This window comes from Schistocerca gregaria, chromosome 4 (genome assembly GCF_023897955.1).
Source record: "Schistocerca gregaria isolate iqSchGreg1 chromosome 4, iqSchGreg1.2, whole genome shotgun sequence".
NCBI classification, from domain to species: Eukaryota; Metazoa; Arthropoda; class Insecta; order Orthoptera; family Acrididae; genus Schistocerca; species Schistocerca gregaria.
Window position 1 is genome coordinate 149,253,383 of NC_064923.1, and position 18,231 is coordinate 149,271,613.

Sequence of the window (18,231 nt, forward strand, 5' to 3'; positions counted from 1 at the left end):
AAGTGACACTCGCTGTCTTCACAGAGCACTCCTCTCCCTGGCGCAGCAGCAAAAACGGTCTCGAGAAGTCAGCGTCGGAGAGTTTCTGCAAGGGGAACTGCAAAGTAGTCGCTTCCGTTCTCACACGGACGAATCCAGAAAGGTGTTTCATACGGCTATCTAAAGGATGATCATAGTCTTTTTTAGGAGGTCACTCGGAAGCGAGCAGTGATTCCCGTCGCCTACAGAGACAGAACAGCTTTTCCTTAAACATCTGGTTTTCTGATTGGTCGTACCCAGGTCCGAAGAAGCATATCCAAAAATGTGCCGAATGCCACTCAAATGCCAATTATTATACAATTTCTGTCACACGACAGTTTAGGCGACAGTGGAAATATTGTTAGGCCTAGACAGTGGCAGAAGACGTTTCACCCTCTTAACGACGACGATCCAGTAGGAAACTAGTTCGGTGAATTTCGGCAATCCACAACCGTTTCTGTAATATTTGTACAACGAAGGTCGGTTCGATAACTTGTGGCCTCATGGCTACGTATTGAACGTCTTGAAAAAGGCAATCACGCAGCTAAGTGGCCTAATGATTGAGGCGCGACGCGCATCCTCGGTTTTCCTAAGCCACCTCACGCAAATGCCTGGTTCGCTCATTTCAGAAGGTGTCTGCCGATTCCTGATTTCTCCCACCATCTCTTACCACCCAAACTAGTAGTACGCTGTCTTTAATCATCTGTGGGCGAAATGTTAAGACTCAACCTTCTTTACTGAGGCAATGTACTTATGCTTGGAAAGAAACGTCCTTCGTGAATTGTCTCATATTATTTCTCTCTGTCCTGCATTTTACTCAGATCGTGGCTGAGGTCTTAACTTTAGCTAAGTCGTTAGCGTCTGTTATCATACTCATTACGAAAAACTAAACCCCAAAGAAAGATATACAGAAGCAGAATATATTAAGAACAAGGTATCTAGTATGGAGTGCACGAATACAGTTTGTTGCACTGAAGTGAAAGAAATGGATTGATGTGGGTGAAATAAACGAAGAACCAATGGAATGAAACGAATCAGTACAAATTGTTTGGAAATGCTCAACTGCAATGTGAGGAATGTCTTCAAAACTGAAAATGTATTACAGACTGGGATGTGAACTTGGATTTTCTGATTCTGTGAGCAGTCATGTTAACCATCGGGCAGCCGCGTATTGGAACAAACAGCTGTCGGGAGATTTTCTGATTGGTTTTGATAGGGTGCGGCCAAGGGCCTATATAGTTTTCAACTGCCCCTACTTCCGGGTTTTATGCAACCGCAACGCTTTTGCCCCTACTGCAGGATTTTGTGCAACCCACAATGCTTTCAAACACCACACACTCGTTACGCACAAACTGTTAGTCCTACAGAAAGAATTGAAAAGGACCTTCATCTAGGAAATTTAATGTACTTGAATTTTGCACTGGGATGCGTTACCACTAGAGGCCAAATTTTTCGAATTACTCAAGAAAATGTACACAATTGACCTTCGACCCATTTTTGTCGAATAACTCGAAAATCGTTTTCTGCAGAAAAACCTATCCTGGTGCTCACTTTAACTACGTTAAATTTCCTACAAAAAGGCCCTGTTCATTTTTTTGTGTGGGACCAATAGTTCATGTGTAGAGAGTGAGAGAATATGAAAATCTTGCACATGGTATTTTGAGCCGTTGTGAGCTGCATAAAACCCTGTGAGCTGCATAAAACCCAACAGAAGGGGCAGCTGAATCACCCTGTTGTATGCTCCAGATAAAGTACGCAAGATTCGTTCAAAGATGATCGCCAAGTAGCTGTGCCAACCAAGCTTGTGGAGGTACTCTGTTTCTAATATTATGGTCCTATTTCGCTTGCTTGAATAGCGACACATTTCGCGCGTTCTGCGACCACGAAAATGCTTCGTTTAGACGAAACAGGCCCATGAAATATGTATAATGTAATTATTTTGACATTTATTGGACGAACGTAGACATATTAGAAACTTGAATCCATAGTATTGTCTTTTCAGGTTTTTATTTATTATTTATTTATTTATTAGTTACTTTTATGTCCATCTGGCTTATCGATTGGGAGCTGCATAAAAGGAGTGATAGCTTTGTAAATATTGGTTTGCAAGAAAAATGTTACATAATTTTCAGTTTTCTATCAATATTATCTGTTTGTTGAGGCCCAGCGAATGTTTCCCCTCTATGGCAGTTTCCTCACCAAACATGTGGAAGAACTCATGATAGTAGTGTAGAGATAACACTGGGAATGGAGTTTTGCGTCAGGCGTTTTCAGGTCGCTCAAAGATTCAGGAGACTGCTGTAAAAGTAGAATATCTGGGTTATTTTTCCACTCTGACACAAATCTTCTATAGTTACGTCAGTTTCATTACACTTATGTTGGTTTGCTGTTTCATTACAATTATGTTAGTTTGCTATCGCGCTCAATCTCACCGGGTGTTCGTTTTATATGTTTGGTATACGGTAGTGCGGTTCAGGTAAAACTGCAGAACAGAGGAACTGAACGTTAAAAATGCATTGATCCGCAGTTCCGCTGACGGACTGTGAGGGACAGCTGTTGTGGCTAGGCTGAGCGAGAGACAGGTGCACGCGTGCAGGCGACGCCCGATCTGCATGGAGATGAGCTGTCGCCACGCATCGGCTCTCTCAACAGCGCACAACGCACGCTTCGGCGCTCAGGCGCTGCATAGGCTCCCACTGTGCCCGAGTACCCCGCTACATTTACGTCTACATCTACATCGACATCCATACTCTGCACGGCAAGGTGTAACTCCCAGGGTACCACATGTCATAGTTCCTCTCCGTTCAACTCACATATACAGCATGGCAAGAATGGCTGCTTAACTGCCTCTGCATTCATTGTAATCAGTCTAATCTTGTCTATTGACTCGATACTTAAAGGACTGTAGTGAATTCCCAGATTCATCCTGTAACGTCGGTCCTCGAAACTTACAAAATAGGCTTTCAAGTGATAGAAGCAAACTATCTTCAAACGTTTGCTAGCATAGTTTTTTCAGCATCGCTGTGATACTCTCGCATCAGTCAAACAAACTTGTGGCCATTCGTCCTGCCCTTTATATATTCAATACCTCCTGTTATTCCTATATGGCACGGATCCCACACACTTCAGCAATATTTTAGGATGGGTCGTACAAGTGTTTCGGAGAGTGATTACATTTTCGCATTATCTTATGAATGGATCGAAGTCTGCCCGCTGCTTTACCTGCCTGAATCTATTTCATATACTCACAAATATTAACTAATTCCAGTTATGACTCACTGATATTGCAGTCAGAGGGTACCATTTTTTGTTAGAAAGGCAGTTTCAAATCCGCATGTGACGCTGTAGAGCGCTTCTTACCGCACGGACGTGTAGCTACGGATACATTCCGCTATCTGGTAGCTGAGAGGCCACGACTCTTTAAATTGATTGCAGCAGACGTTATTTTGTCTTCTAATAGATGTGCCAACACTCATACAACTTGTCACACTTATAAAGCCAAGAAATATGGGGTGTTGGTATGGCAGGAGTATAAGTGTACATATTTATATTAATGACTAAGGACAGAGTACTGAATAAAGTTACATCAGTAGTTACTTCATTTGCAGATTAATGATTATAGCCATTTAGCTAATACAAGAAGCATGTTCTTAGGTTGGTCAGTACTTAAGTACTCATGGCAGAAGTCAAGCCATTAATATTTATTTTCACCTGGGCAGCAGGTCAGACATTGAATTGTGGACGCCTGGACGGTAAGTGGACAGTCTATACTGACTGGCGGTGCAGTTATGTCAGTGCAGAAAACAGGAAGCAATAAATTATGTGATGTTTTTGAGGGAAGGGTGTTAGATGCAGAGGAAAAAAACAAGTAACACAATGAAGTCGGTACATATTAAGGTACCAATGATTACAATATCCGTACTTACACCAGTAACACAGTGAACATTGATTTCCCCGAAGTTTTTATAAAATCGAAGATCCAAGAACATATTGGTTTAAGACGTTAAGAAGTGTCGCATTCTAAACTTCGGCATTCTGTATCAATATCACAAAGTATCAAAAATCAGTTTCATACATTACCAAGCAGCATGCCTCACTCGCTTACATGTAATTTTCCTCAGTACGTACGAAACAGTTTCTGTCTTTTATGCGCTGAAGTTCCTACTTTCTTTTATTGTTTTCATCTCTGACAGCACGGCCGTATTTCTGAATTTAGATACACCAAGAAAAAGGGATTACTAAGACTCAAATAATAATGGCGGAAATTGATGGAGGCGGCAAGCCAGAATATGTGCAGTACAAAAGTATCTTAATATTTTTAGATTTTCCCGGAGCCGCAATTGCTTGTACTAGAAAACATAAAGACTTTTGAATTAGGGTATGGTTATCAGTTGCGGAAATTAGGGCGTATCTTTTAAATAATAGCTTCAATGCTTGCAAATACAAGACGTCCTTACAATCGGAATAAAAGGTATGTGCGAGACCTCCTTATGTTGTACACATGACTCAGTTGCGAACCATACCATGTGCATTTAAGATATTTTTAACGTGCACGGAATCGACAGTTTGTACTAAAAAGTAGTTTGTCGAAATTCTCGTTTGACAGAAGTCGGTTTTAGGCTTCACAGTTCCATTCTTCTGCAATACTTTTCGACGACTCTCCTCCTGATCGTCGGTATGTACGACGAACCCCCGTCTTCTGTGTGCTACAGACAGTGTGTACTTCACACATCATCGTTGAAACACTTAACAACGACCGAGTCACCTCCAAATTGTTGTGTAGAACAATGGAATCATAATTCCTTTTGAACACCCTGAGTACTACGAATGAAATTTCGAAAACTTCAGAAACCATTATTTGGCTCTTCAAATTAGGCTGTTGCGTATCATAACATGTGGTATAACTCGAGAAGTTCTGCGGATTTGATGCTGTGTAAGCAGCCCTTTCCCACTCAAACCGTAGCAAAGTTTGACGGGGCTCCACTGACGACGTGCGTACTGTCTGTGGTACAGTAATAATGTGAAGTAACACCGTGCCTTTTTACTGGAGGGTTTCATTGTGCTAGCTCACGACTTTCGATAGCTTGAGAGCTCTAGACTCGTACGGCCTAAGAATTAATTTTTAAAATGTTACTTAGGTTATGAAACCTGAGTTTCTCTCGGCGTTTGAAATGTTCGAATAACTTACGGGAATGCAGCCGGGTGGCGTCTTCGAAAACCGCCTTCTTCCTACACTTCCTCCTATTCCAATTCCCGACACCTTGCCAACAGATGTCGTACACAGTAGAGTCGCCCCCCCCCCTCCCTTCAAAAATATGACAGTCGCAAATTAAATCCGCATTCTCCTCCAGCATACATGCAGATGTCCATGATGTTTCCCCTCTCTTCAGGAACCTACTAAAATATAAGGGGCAATCCAATGAAATCCCAACACCCGCCACAACGGGACCATGGGATGGCTTCATCAAAAGTAAACACTACACGCGTTAACACTTACATCCAAAGAAAAACGAGACGATCAAATGCTATTTAGTAGAAAGCGGTTGTCCGCTGGCGGATCCACAACCGCACCCACTGATGCATTTCCGCGACCGACTGCCCGACGTCCACGCAAGTCTTTCTTCAGGTCGCAAAAAATTTGAAAATCAGACGATGAACGATCCAGGGTGCACAAAGAATGTAGCAGTGTTTCCCAGCCAAACTGCTGAACCGTAGTCTTCGTGCTATTGGGGTGTGGGGGCAGGCTTTATTAGTAATGATGATTCTGTCTGACAGCATTTCTCGGCGTTATGACTTTACGGCAGCTTATGCAAAGTGCCTTCATAGAGCTGCGCATTGTGGTTCGACGCTCGAGGAACTCGGCGAGCAGTGCGCCCGTCCAGTCCAAGTTGAACGATAACAAACGCCCCCACACGGCCAATCAGATGACGATTGCGCTTCAGCGATTTGATTGGGAAACACTGCGACGTCCTCTGTACAGCTCTAATCGTTAGCCAAGTGATTTTCACATCAGAAAAAGATGCGTGGGCGTCGGTTGCAGTTGGACGAAGTAGTGCAGGAGAGGGTGCGGTTGTGGATCCGTAAGCGGCCGACTGCGTTCTACGAAACAGAAACTCATCGTCTCGTCTCCCTGTGGGAGTTGTAGCAACGAAACTAATGATCCGACCCCCCTTCCCGTCCTCCCGCTTATTCGGTAGTACCCAGAGGCGTGTATGTTCCCCCTCCCCGGCTGTCACGCTAGACTGCGATTCTGCCGGACAGCTGTACAGCGATTTTGGCAGCGGGCCTCGCGTGCCGCTGCTACTGCCTGCCCCGATTTCTCCCGGCCCTTACCAGCTGGTCGGTCTGCGAACGAGTTACGGACGCGTGCGTGCTCCCCGCCGCAGCCGTCCCTTCCGGCCCCACCGCACCGCGTTGCGTTACGTCACACCACTTTCGCCCGCGCTCTGTTCGGCCGCGTATCGCCGTCCGTCTACCAGGCGGAGGGCCTAGCTTACACTTGCTCCGACAGCTCCGCACTCTCAGCGGAGGTTATACTGTTGTCCAAAAAATAAGTAGAATGCGGCGGCAATTAAGAGGCAGAAAACAAATGGGCACCGAGCGAGGTAGCGCAGTGGTTAGCATACTGGACTCGCATTCGGCAGGAGGACGTTTCAAACACTCGTCCGGCCATCCTGATTTAAGTTTTCCGTGATTTCCCTTCATGCAAATGCCGGGATGGTTCCTTTGCAAAGGAACGGGCGACTTCCTTCCCCATCCTTCCCTAATTCGACCGGATCGATGACCTCGCTGTTTGGTTCCCATCCCCAAATCAACCAACCAACAAATGCGCTACCACACTGGACGAAAAGGAACTGCACCATAAGGATGCACTAGAAAGAATGATGACTGGGAGGACGACGATAAGAACGAGTTGCGCATTTACAATATAGTACTTCTTATATACACTGCTTTTTTTCAGTTTGTTGTTGCCCCTATTTTCCGCATTTATAAACATGGGATAAAAACTTTTTCTTTGTAGTATGCACAGAAACAGCACAGCATGTGCCACGTTGCCGACTTACATGTTTTTTATATCGGAAAAGTTACACTTTGCTCACGGATTCTGAAAGTACGTGGCTGAAAATGATCGCAACAGCCAAAAATAATTAGTGTAGAGTATTGAAATTTCGGGAATACATTTGTCTAGGTAACATATTTAAGTAATTAACATAGCAAGATCACAGATTATTGTAAACGCGATATAAGCCACTGCAAATGTCAAATGCTGGTATGTTAACAACCGATGTACTCTCCAGAATGTTGAATGCAAGCATGCATGCGTGCATGCATTGTGTTGTACAAGTGCCGGATGTCAGTTTGTGGAATGGAGTCCCATGCCTATTGCACTTGCTCGGTCAGTACAGGGACGGTTAATGCTATTTGTGGATGATGCTGGAGATCTCGACCGATGATGTTACATATGAGCTCTGTTGGTGTTGTTGTTGTGGTCTTCAGTCCTGAGACTGGTTTCATGCAGCTCTCCATGCTACGCTATCCTGTGCAAGCTTCTTCATCTCCTAGTAACTACTGCAACCTACATCCTTCTGAATCTGCTTAGTGTATTCATCTCTTGGTCTCCCTCTACAATGTTTACCACATTTCGAAAGCTTCTATTCTCTTCTTGTCCAAACTGCTATCGTCCATGTTTCACTTCCATACATGGATACGCTCCTTACAAACACTTTCAGAAACGACTTCCTGACACTTAAATCAATAGTCGATGTTAACAAATTTCTCTTCTTCAGAAAGGCTTTTCTTGCCATTGCCAGTCTACATTTTATATCCTCTCTACTTCGACAATCATCAGGTATTTTGCTCCACAAACAGCAAAACTCCTTTACTACTTTAAGTGCCTCATTTCCTAATCTAATTCCCTCAGCATCATCCGACTTAATTCGACTACATTCCATTATCCTCTTTTTGCTTTTGTTGATGTTCATCTTATATCCTCCTTGCAAGACACTGTCCATTCCATTCAACTGCTCTTCCAAGTCCTTTGCTGTCTCTGATAAAATTGCAATGTCATCGGCGAACCTCAAAGTTTTTATTTCTTCTCCATGGATTTTAATACCTACTCCGAATTTTTCTTTTGTTTCCTTCACTGCTTGCTCAATATACAGATTGAATAACATCGGGGAGAGGCTACAACCCTGTCTCATTCCCTTCTCTATTGGAGACAAATCTGGTAATAGTGCAGGCCAAGGCAATATGTCGACACGTTGTAGAGCATGTTGGGTCTCGAACGGCGATATGTGGGCGAGCGTTATCCTGTTGGAAAACATTCGCTGGAATGCTGTTTATGAAGGGCAGAACAACATGTCTAACGACTAGACTGACGTACAAATTTGCAGTGAAGGTGTATGGGATAACAACGAGAGTGCACCTGCTCGTAATGCGAAATAACACCCCAGACCATAACTTGAGGTGTAGGTCTAGTGTGAGTAGCACGTCGACAGGTCGGTTGCAGGCCATCAACCGGCCTCCTCGTAACCAACAAACGGCCCTCACTAGGACACACGCAGAAATAGCTTTCATCCGACAGTACAACAGACCTCCACCCTGCCCTCAAATGAGCTCTCGCTTGCTTATGCCTCGGAGCTGTTGTTGACGTAACTGATTTGTTGCAATCCTTTATGTCAATGGGAACGCTCACGACCGTTACAGTGTATTCAAAACAAACTTTTGCGCCTCCATAGTGGCGCTGCTAACGCAACACTTAAGCGATTGACACGAAATGTATCACCGTCTCTCAGATGTAGAAGCACGCTTACCAATTTTCGTTTACGCCGCACAACTCCCTCTTCTTGCTGCGATTTTTTTTCTGGCAGTGTATTTTCAATTTAAGCATCTGAATGACTAAAAATGCTGAAAATAGGAGCACAATATGCAGAACGAAATGGTTCAAATGGCTCTGAGCACTATGAGACTTAACATCTGTGGTCATCAGTCCCCTAGAACTTAGAACTACTTAAACCTAACTAACCTAAGGACATCACACACATACATGCCCTGGGCAGGATTCGAACCTGCGACCGTAGCGGTCACGCGGTTCCAGACTGAAGCGCCTAGAACCGCACGGCCACACCGGCCGGCAATATTCAGAATAGGTAATATATTGTAAATACACAATTCGCGGAATGTACTAGATTAACAAAACTGTTATTTTTCACATGGCAGTTACAACATCCTGACTGTAGTCGTGTTTTCAGCTACGTGCTAACTGAAGATTTAAATGTATATTACACCAATTGAAGATGGTCGGATGAAGGAAGCCAGAAAATCTTGTCCTATGTTTGTTGTCTTTCGTCTCGATGCACATACTTCAATCTGCGTCATAACATCAGAGGGCAGAGAAGATAATTTAACTGGCCCATAAATGACACAAATATTATGGCAAAGAGTAAACTACATCTCCTGGTTGCTTCCTCAATGTCGCATGCAACATTTCGTATGTTTGTTTTCCTTTCATATAAATTAATGAACCCAGAATCATTAAAGAGTTGAACTCCCTTATACATAAGAGCCATAAACTTTTAATAAATGCGTTAAAGGGTCAAATATATTATGGATGTAACAGAGAAAAAGTTTAGAAAAGCTATGAAATTGGATGAGTTTAGTCTCATTAATTTGCTTTCCGTTTTTAGCAAAAGCTAGTGTTGTTTTTTTATGCATCTCATTGTTTATGATATATCTCCTGAACTTTGTGTCGTACAACGATCAAATTCTGCAGGTATATTCAGTGGTATCTGTGGATATTATCTGCAAAATGTGTTGGGAATAGACATTCGTATTGCAGGAGAGATGTTTAATTTTTACAGAAGTGAAGGAAGTAGTTATCTGAATCAAAATAATTTAGACAAACACATCATTTCCAACGATTTAGTAACCGTTTGTAAGCGATTACCATTATTAAAAGGTCGTTAAAGCTTGTGAGAGATTAAAACTGTATAGCGCAGGGCGTAGTGATTTGGACCATTGTTTATCTTGCTGGTTGTGGCGACATCCAAGGACGACTCACAGCTCACCTGTTCCGCGGTTAGATCACCGGTCGCGAAAGAGAGTCCGGATTCCAGTCCCGATGAAAAGGGAGAGATTCATTCTGGAATTATTTATTACCACACGTTAGTTACTTTTTTTGTCACGGAACACATTTATCACACGGAAAGCGGCGTTTTTGTCGCAGGAAAAGTAACTGACCCGTTTTATTATTTAACGATCAATACTGTCTACATGTCGTTCTGTTAAATGTTATTATCTGTTTCAGATTTAACAGTGAAATGCAAGACTGTTGGTGCAGCAGCGTCAGCTGGCGTGCGTCGCTGTGTTGTAGCGGCGATTGCCAGCTGACGCTGGGTGTTAGCAACAGCCCTGCATTTTACTGTTAAATCTGAAGGTGGCCTCATTAAGTAATAACACTTAATAAAACGAGATATAGACTGTTCTGTTCATTAAATTTCCCAAACATCGCTGTGTTCAAGCTCACGATAAATGTAAAAGGGCATCATCAGCTGCGATGAACGTCTGTACTCCGAGCAGAACAAGTTGCGCTGCTTGCCTTAGTGCATCTCTACGTTCCCCACGAGGTTACCAGTGTCCCGCTCATACTGAGTAACTACCATTCTGACGTACACTTATTTCTAACCCAGCCCCACGACTTAACAACTTACGGTATTAAATCTGAATATTTTGATGGTCAGATAATGATCCTATCACGACCAATACACCAACCAGGGAAAGTGCTGTACACCTGTGGAGCGACCTCCAGTTGTTCAAACTGCATTGTCATTGTGAGATTTAAAACTTTCCCGGCGTACATATTGTTCCACAAAATTTCGGGCGAACTGCCGGATGTTTGCAACTTCCAGCCACAATATTTCGGTGCAGAGTCTTCTGGCCATCTTCAGGTGATAGTGGCGAAAACTCCTTGAGCACTGTCATTCATTGCCCTATAGTACGAAAAGAATGATACATTTTCTCTTTCGGAAACCGTTCGGCTTAGAGCAAATGCGTACTTGAACTATTCTACTTGAAGTGAGCAGTTGTGTAACCTCTCTGGACATTTCTCCTCGTCAGCTTCGTTACCCAGTCCTATCTCGCGCTCCGGTTCTGAAGGATTACACTTCGATGGAACATAAAACGCAAATAGTCCTTCGCATGGAATGTAGCATCAGGCGTGTCAGAGACTGATCAATACCGGGCCGTAATACGGAAATTTCAGATGACTGGCGCGTTCACAGTCGCACAATGACTGCGGGTTTGTGAGGAAGGCAGGGGGCCATTCAATAGCGAGGGCAGCGCTGCGTGTCGGCGGACGTGCATGGGCGGGGCGGGCAAGTGCAAGGCCGCGCGAGTCGCCGGTCGCCCGTGTTCCATAGCGGCGCGCTGCGCTGTCCTAATTGAATCAGATCAACCGAATGTAAACGCGTCCTAATTAATGTAATAATTACACGTTAGGCTGGCAGCCGGCTGCTGGCTGCCGGCGGCCAGGCGATATTTAATTAAAGGGGATCCGTTCTGCGAACACAGCCCTAAATACGTGATTACGCTGAGCCGGAGGCTGCATTGTGGTCTCGGCTGCGGGCCCTCTCCCTCCTCTCCTACCTGTTGTGGCAGTCGTTATGCGAGCACACGGCAGTCGCCTCCTCAGTTTCCAGGCTAAACGCAGGTCAGTACTGGACATAATAAGATATAAAATTCTGTCTGTTATGTAGCATTAGACAAAAGAAAACAAAAATTAAGAAAATAAATACATTTCCACTTGATAAAAATCCTTACAACAGACTCCATTGCAAACATTGCAGTTTCTTAACACTGTCATCTTGCATAACACTTTGTTTAAGAAGCAACTGCCTCTCCAAGTAACTAGACACCTTTGAATGCAGCGAGGCACACTCCTTACCAAATTGTCCAGATAAGCATTTTATCCCATTTCTCCAGAGCTGCCTCTACGATGAACCTGTGACGTCTCTTGTGAGACAGGACGATTACAAGCCGCTGGTTTTAGCGCGGCCCAGTACGCATCTGGAGGCTATTCCATCCAACTGACTCATGCGCCACCAGGAAGGTATTCACAATATTCTACGGGAACGTGCATTGCTGTCCATCAGCCTGAATCACGCTCCAGTATGTTCACCAAACGCAGCCACAATGCGTGCTAGGATGTCGCCCAAATACTTCACGCCAGTCGTCCTCCCGCGTATTCGAACTAGGGCTTCCCTAGGCCATACATGATTCTATCCCAAAACAAGACTGAATCGCCTCAATAGTGGTGGTGGTCTACAATACAGTTGGGGTGTAAACGCTGTCATCTTTGCCTCCGCAAACGGATGTCAGTGATGTCAGGGTGGAGACTGATGCGGGTCTCATCAGAAAAGAACATTGCATCCCGCTACTGCCTAGTCCACAAAGAGTGGTTATGTGCCCATGCAACACGAGACCCTCTTCGAACCCAGTTTAGAGGGGGCGCCTTGACGGATCTTCTGGCACGTAATCCCCGCTCATGGAGCCTATTTCGTATCGTTTTTGTTGACAACTGCACTTCAGTTTCTGTTTGGAAATACCTCCGTAGACGTGGAGCACTATTTTGAGGATTTGTTCTTGCTGTTATACGCAGATATCGGTACTGCACACCTGTTGAATTTTACCCGCGACCACTTCTGTGAAGAGGTTCAAATGATTCTGTCGTCAGAGACAGGTACCAGATTCTAGAGACACGCTTTTGAGTCAAAGCAACATTCACTGCGACCGACGTCCACCACTTTCATTTCCTCCTCCATTAGAGTGAATGTATGGTATCTATCGTCGTACGTTATTGCTCTCCAAACCAACCTTAAAAAAAAACACTCTCGTAATTACATGCAGCACAAGTACTGCAATGTCTAGAAGTGACACGGTTGCCATAGACTGTACTTATTGCCCTCTCACGGTAGAAGTATGGACTGTTTCTGCTACAATTTCATTACAAACAAACCAATGTATTGATATAGGACAGAATTTCTGGATCACAACGTTCAATTTAATGTTTTGGCAATATGCAACATTTATTTGAGCACTGTATGTATGATGCTAGTTGCTGGAGTCGGGCACAACGGCAGAGTACGATGCCAAGAGCTCGGTAATAGTTATAGTTCAGTGGGAGTGTTACCATTGATGGACATTCCTGACACGGTTTCCAAGGGTTGAAGACAGCTAGTGTGTTTGTCCATAGCTATTAGGAAGGAGTATGTGCCCTCAGACATGACACTTATGTTCCCAGAGAACACTTTTTAGTGTTCCTTACCTCAGTTGGTAACAACGGAATCCTTTATAGGATCACTTTGTTCTGCATCTACATGTGCAAACGCACTTCGCAGGCCACCGTACGGTGTGTGACGGAGGATACCATGTACCACTACTAGTCATCCACTCCCCTGTTCCACTCGCAAACAGAGCGAGGGAAAAACTTTCCATGTGCCTCCGCATGAAACCTAATTTCTCGTATCTTATCTTCGTGGCTCTTACGCACAACGTATGTTGGCGGCAGTAGAATCGTTCGACAGTCACCTTCAGATGCCGGTTCATAATTTTTCGCATTTTCGTCGAAAAGAACGTCGACTTCCCTTCAGGGATTCCCATTTGAGTTACCAAAGCAATTCCTTAATAGTTACGTGTTCTAACCTATAGGTAACAAACCTAGCAGCCCGCCTCTCAATTGCTTCGATGTCTTTCTCTAATCTTACCGCCTGTGGATCCCAAACATACGAGCGTTAGTGTCGTATATGCATCTCCTTTACACATGAATCACACTTTCCAAAAATTCTTCCAATAAATCGAAGTCGAGCATTCGCTTTCGCCTTAGATACCGCCGATTCCAGTCCAATGACTGGTGCTGATGGTCGCTCAGAAACTGAATTTTGAGCTGTTAACTTCTGATCGGTTTTATGTAATGTAGGGATAGGAGTCGACTAGGAGAGTAAAGTTCTAGGCATCCGTTATCTCCGCTTGCACTCTCCCACGTGTTATACTTTCAGCCTCATGAAACTACCTTTTCTCTTATCTCCACTTACAATCCATCTGCTGTGGTAAGCTTTGAGTTTGGACAGTTCTAGCCATATTTTTTTTTTCTTTTACTGCTCCATAGATTCTAAATGCTATGTGAACGACATAATTGTAACTATCACATCTCCTACTGAACTCGTTCACTATTTCCGCACCTGCTCTCGGTTTTGGATCATTTTCGGGTGGTGTTAGTTAATTGCAAAGAATTCACTCACGTGCACTTACACAGTCCCACAGTAATCCAATACTGCAAGCAGCTGCGGAAATAGTGAAAAGCATTAGCTGTGGAGGTTATAATATATTCCTTTCACACATTTGTCGGCTACAGGAAAACAAAACGTCAAAAACAGCATTTCTGCAACTGTTAGCTCATTTCGACATTCCGAAGTCTTAGCGAATTCAGCATGATCACAAGTGGAGAGTAGTAACGGAGAAAAGCAAGGTTATGAGTTTACGGTTAAAAAGGCGTACGTTAACGAAAGGGGCTAAGATTTTCAAATTTGGAGCTGCATGTCCAAGCACAAAACGTTAGAGTTGTTTTTTTTTTTTTTTTAATCAAAATATACGCACCGGCTGCACTTTCATTTTGCTTTGAACTGCCACGCCCGGTTTCGATCCCCAAGGTCATATTTTAGCGGCTACATTTTTATCGCCGTGACACACAGAGAGAAACCGGTCATGGCACTTAAAAGGAAAATAAAAGAGAAACCGGTGCTTTTATTTTGATTCTAAATCGTTACTACAGTTGCGGAACCTGCCGCACAATGTTCCGCACGATGGACAAGAAATTTATTAGAGTTTTACACCAAGGCCTTTGCTTAGCGTTTCCTCTGTCTTCTTCGCCATGCCTGATTGACCCTAGTTGTCTTTGTCAAGTGTCAGCACAGATTCAGTTCCACGCTGTTTGAACTCCAACTTCAATCGTAAATCCAAAGTCTTGGAAATCATATATTTCGGCGAGTAAACCTGAAATATGTGCATATTGTTACGGAATTTCGAACGACGAATCAGACTCTGAACGGAAAATTTTACTATCATCAAGCATCTATCAGCGCCGATTTACGACACTAATGATTTTTAGTTAACATGTACTGATAAATACACTAACGGTGCTGGAGTGCTTCACATAGGCCTACTGGAATCGTATTCGGTTAAAGTGGGCGCCATCTAGCAGTTAAGTCATCGTTAATATAGATTTTCCCTGCTTTCCCTCAGTCATTACACTGTACGAGAGTGTTTGTTTAAACTGACGTCGGTTGACTGCTTCCGACAGCCTTTTCCAACCTACCAAAACTGTGTCCCGTCCTCTCGTCGTTTTTATCTTATGCAACATTCAATTATTGCTTTTGGAAACCTACTCCTACTTCAGAGAAAATTTTCCCAATAAGTAAAGCAGACAGGAAGAGTCCAGTTTATGCTGGAATCGTTAGAAACGAAGTACCACCCCGAACTGGACGTGAATTGGGAACGAGAAGAGGGTGATCTTCTTGGAGGAACCATAGCAGTTGTCGCCTCAAGTGATTTGGAAAAATAATTGGAAGAAACCATGCAAAACCTTGGCATAACCAGCCGCAAGACTACAGTAGCAAGGTAAATGTAACTTCGTCATCGGCTCAAGAGCGAGAGACAGCGGCTGGTCGGTGAAATGTAAAAGTACTGTACAAACGGCCGCTATTTTGATATTGCTTTATTAGGCAGTCAGTTTCGACGTTCCAATCACGTCATCTTCAGGCCTGTCCATGAATGAAACCAAGACATATATAAGACAAGGTACCAATATTCCTACCAGGTTCCGTAAATATCCGAACTTCACGAGTATGTATGCTCTGCACACATGTGACAACCCACAGCTGTCACATATGCTTATGAAGTTCGGATATCTACGGAACCAGGTGCGAAGATTGGTTCAAATGGTTCAAATGGCTCTGAGCACTATGGAACTTAACATCTATAGTCATCAGTCCCCTAGAACTCAGAACTATTTAAACCTAACTAACCTAAGGACATCACACAACACCCAGCCATCACGAGGCAGAGAAAATCCCTGACCCCGGGAATCGAACCCGGGAACCCGGGCGTGGGAAGCGACAACGCTACCGCACGACCACGAGATGCGGGCGCGAAGATTGGTGCCTTGTCTTATAAATGCACGAGTGTACCTGATGTCATTCATGCGACAGGCCTGAAGATGACGTGACTGGAATATCGAAACTGGTTGCCTAAAACAATATCGATATAACGGCTACTGGTACAGCACTGCTACATTTTACAAGGTACACTGTGAATTAAAAATGTAATACCATAAGCCTTTCAACGACCTGTTCATATAGAGTAACGTGCCAGCCAGCCAAAGAGTTAATTTTAAGTGGTTTCCCAAGCACGTTGAGGCAAAGCTGAATTGCTCCCCATATACCGCTTCAGACAATACGATACAGAAACTGTTAAAATAAGATAACACATACAACAAAGATTATGATAAAATCCGCTGCAGTTGTAAAATTATTTATTTCTAAAAAGGAAAGCACAACCCGATTTCATGACCTTTGTCCCCCCCTTAAGGTGCACCTGCATAATTATAACATTGTTAACATAGCTATACAGAGCCAACAGAAATTCTTAGCAAAAAAACCATGTACGTACACTTGAATGCAGGTCCGTAAACGATGCATAACTGAGATTAAAAAAGGTTAAAATATGTTAAAACAGTGCACCCCTGGTACACGCTGTGAAACAGGATATCCCCTTCAATGCTAGACCTGTCAGAAAGTCTCTCGCGGAGGAGGAACTACATAAATGGGCAAAGGTCCCCACACACAAGAGCGAAACTACCGCTAAACAGAATCAAATATGAAGTATTAACAGCCCGACATCCCAAATCCCAGTTACATGACTGTGGATTCACACTTTAACGTACAGGTTTTTTTCCTACGAATTTCTGTTGGTTCTATTTAGCTTTTCTCATATTAACAATGAGCGAAGGTATTATTTTTATTTATAATTTTGCAGACGAACCTGAAGATGGGACACAGTTGCTGAAACCGTATAGTGCCTTCCCTTTTAGATGTAATAATTTTTACAACTGTAGAGGATTTTGTCATTGACGATGAATATCAACAGTTACGGATGACCCGACAAGAGAAAAGATCACATGCTTCACAGACAAATGGCGCCCATCGGTCACTTAGCCAACTACGACGTCAAGACGCAACAGCGCTAAACAGTGAAACAATTTGCCAAATACTGACAAAGCGGGACCCTTGCTAGACGGGATAAACGTTAGGGAAAAGAAGAAGAAAATAAGCATTCGATTGCAAGAGAGCTACTGTCTCTCACACAGCACGCGGGGTTTTACTTCAGGCCGGCCAGAGTGGCCGCGCGGTTCTAGGCGCTGCAGCCTGGAACCGGGGGGACCGCTACGGTCGCAGGTTCGAATCCTGCCTCGGGCATGGATGTGTGTGATGTCCTTAGGTTAGTTAGGTTTAACTAGTTCTATGTTCTAGGGGACTAATGACTTCAGAAGTTGAGTCCCATAGTGCTCAGAGCCATTTTAACAATTTTTTTTTTTTTTTTTTTTTTTTTTTTTACTTCAGATACTGGACACTTCGGCACTCAAGTACTTCGTGCAGTATCCAACGAGAAGGGATATCTCGATGGGATGTAAACGTGTGTCACTAGCAAAATCATCGCTCGCGGATTGTTTTACGATTGGCGAACAATGTTGCTGGCGGCTCCTCACTCTTGAGGGTTCTCTCCGAATCCACTGCATCAGAATCCGTCGCTGAGCGAAAGAAGCGTACCTCACGCCACAGTCTCTGGCCCTATGTGAGGTCCTACGCCTCAGTCAGAATACGTGGGTACAATCTGTCAGTAGACGTATACGCTTCTGCTGGTGACGGTAGCGTTCACGAGCGACTGTGGGGCGCTGTTGGTGTAGGAGGCGAGAGAGCTCGCCTGGCCGCAGGCTATAAATGTGTCCGCCGCGAAACCTTCCGTGTGGCTATTCGGGGAGCCGTGCACTCTCTAGCCGCGCACTTAAAAATACTCGCCTCGGCGGCGAGGTCGCGCCTGCAGCGCCGGCCGCCACCAACATTCCTGGAGCGCCACCACACTGGGTCACCACCTGCCCACCGTCAA

At 44.1% G+C, this 18,231-nt stretch overlaps 1 protein-coding gene across 3 annotated transcripts in view; it reads left to right on the forward strand.

The window, feature by feature from the left end:
* The window catches only part of LOC126365953 (translational regulator orb2), a 1,712,650-nt gene that overhangs the window by 1,487,914 nt on the left and 206,505 nt on the right, over positions 1-18,231 (forward strand). The gene's annotated exons all lie outside the window — the stretch shown is intronic.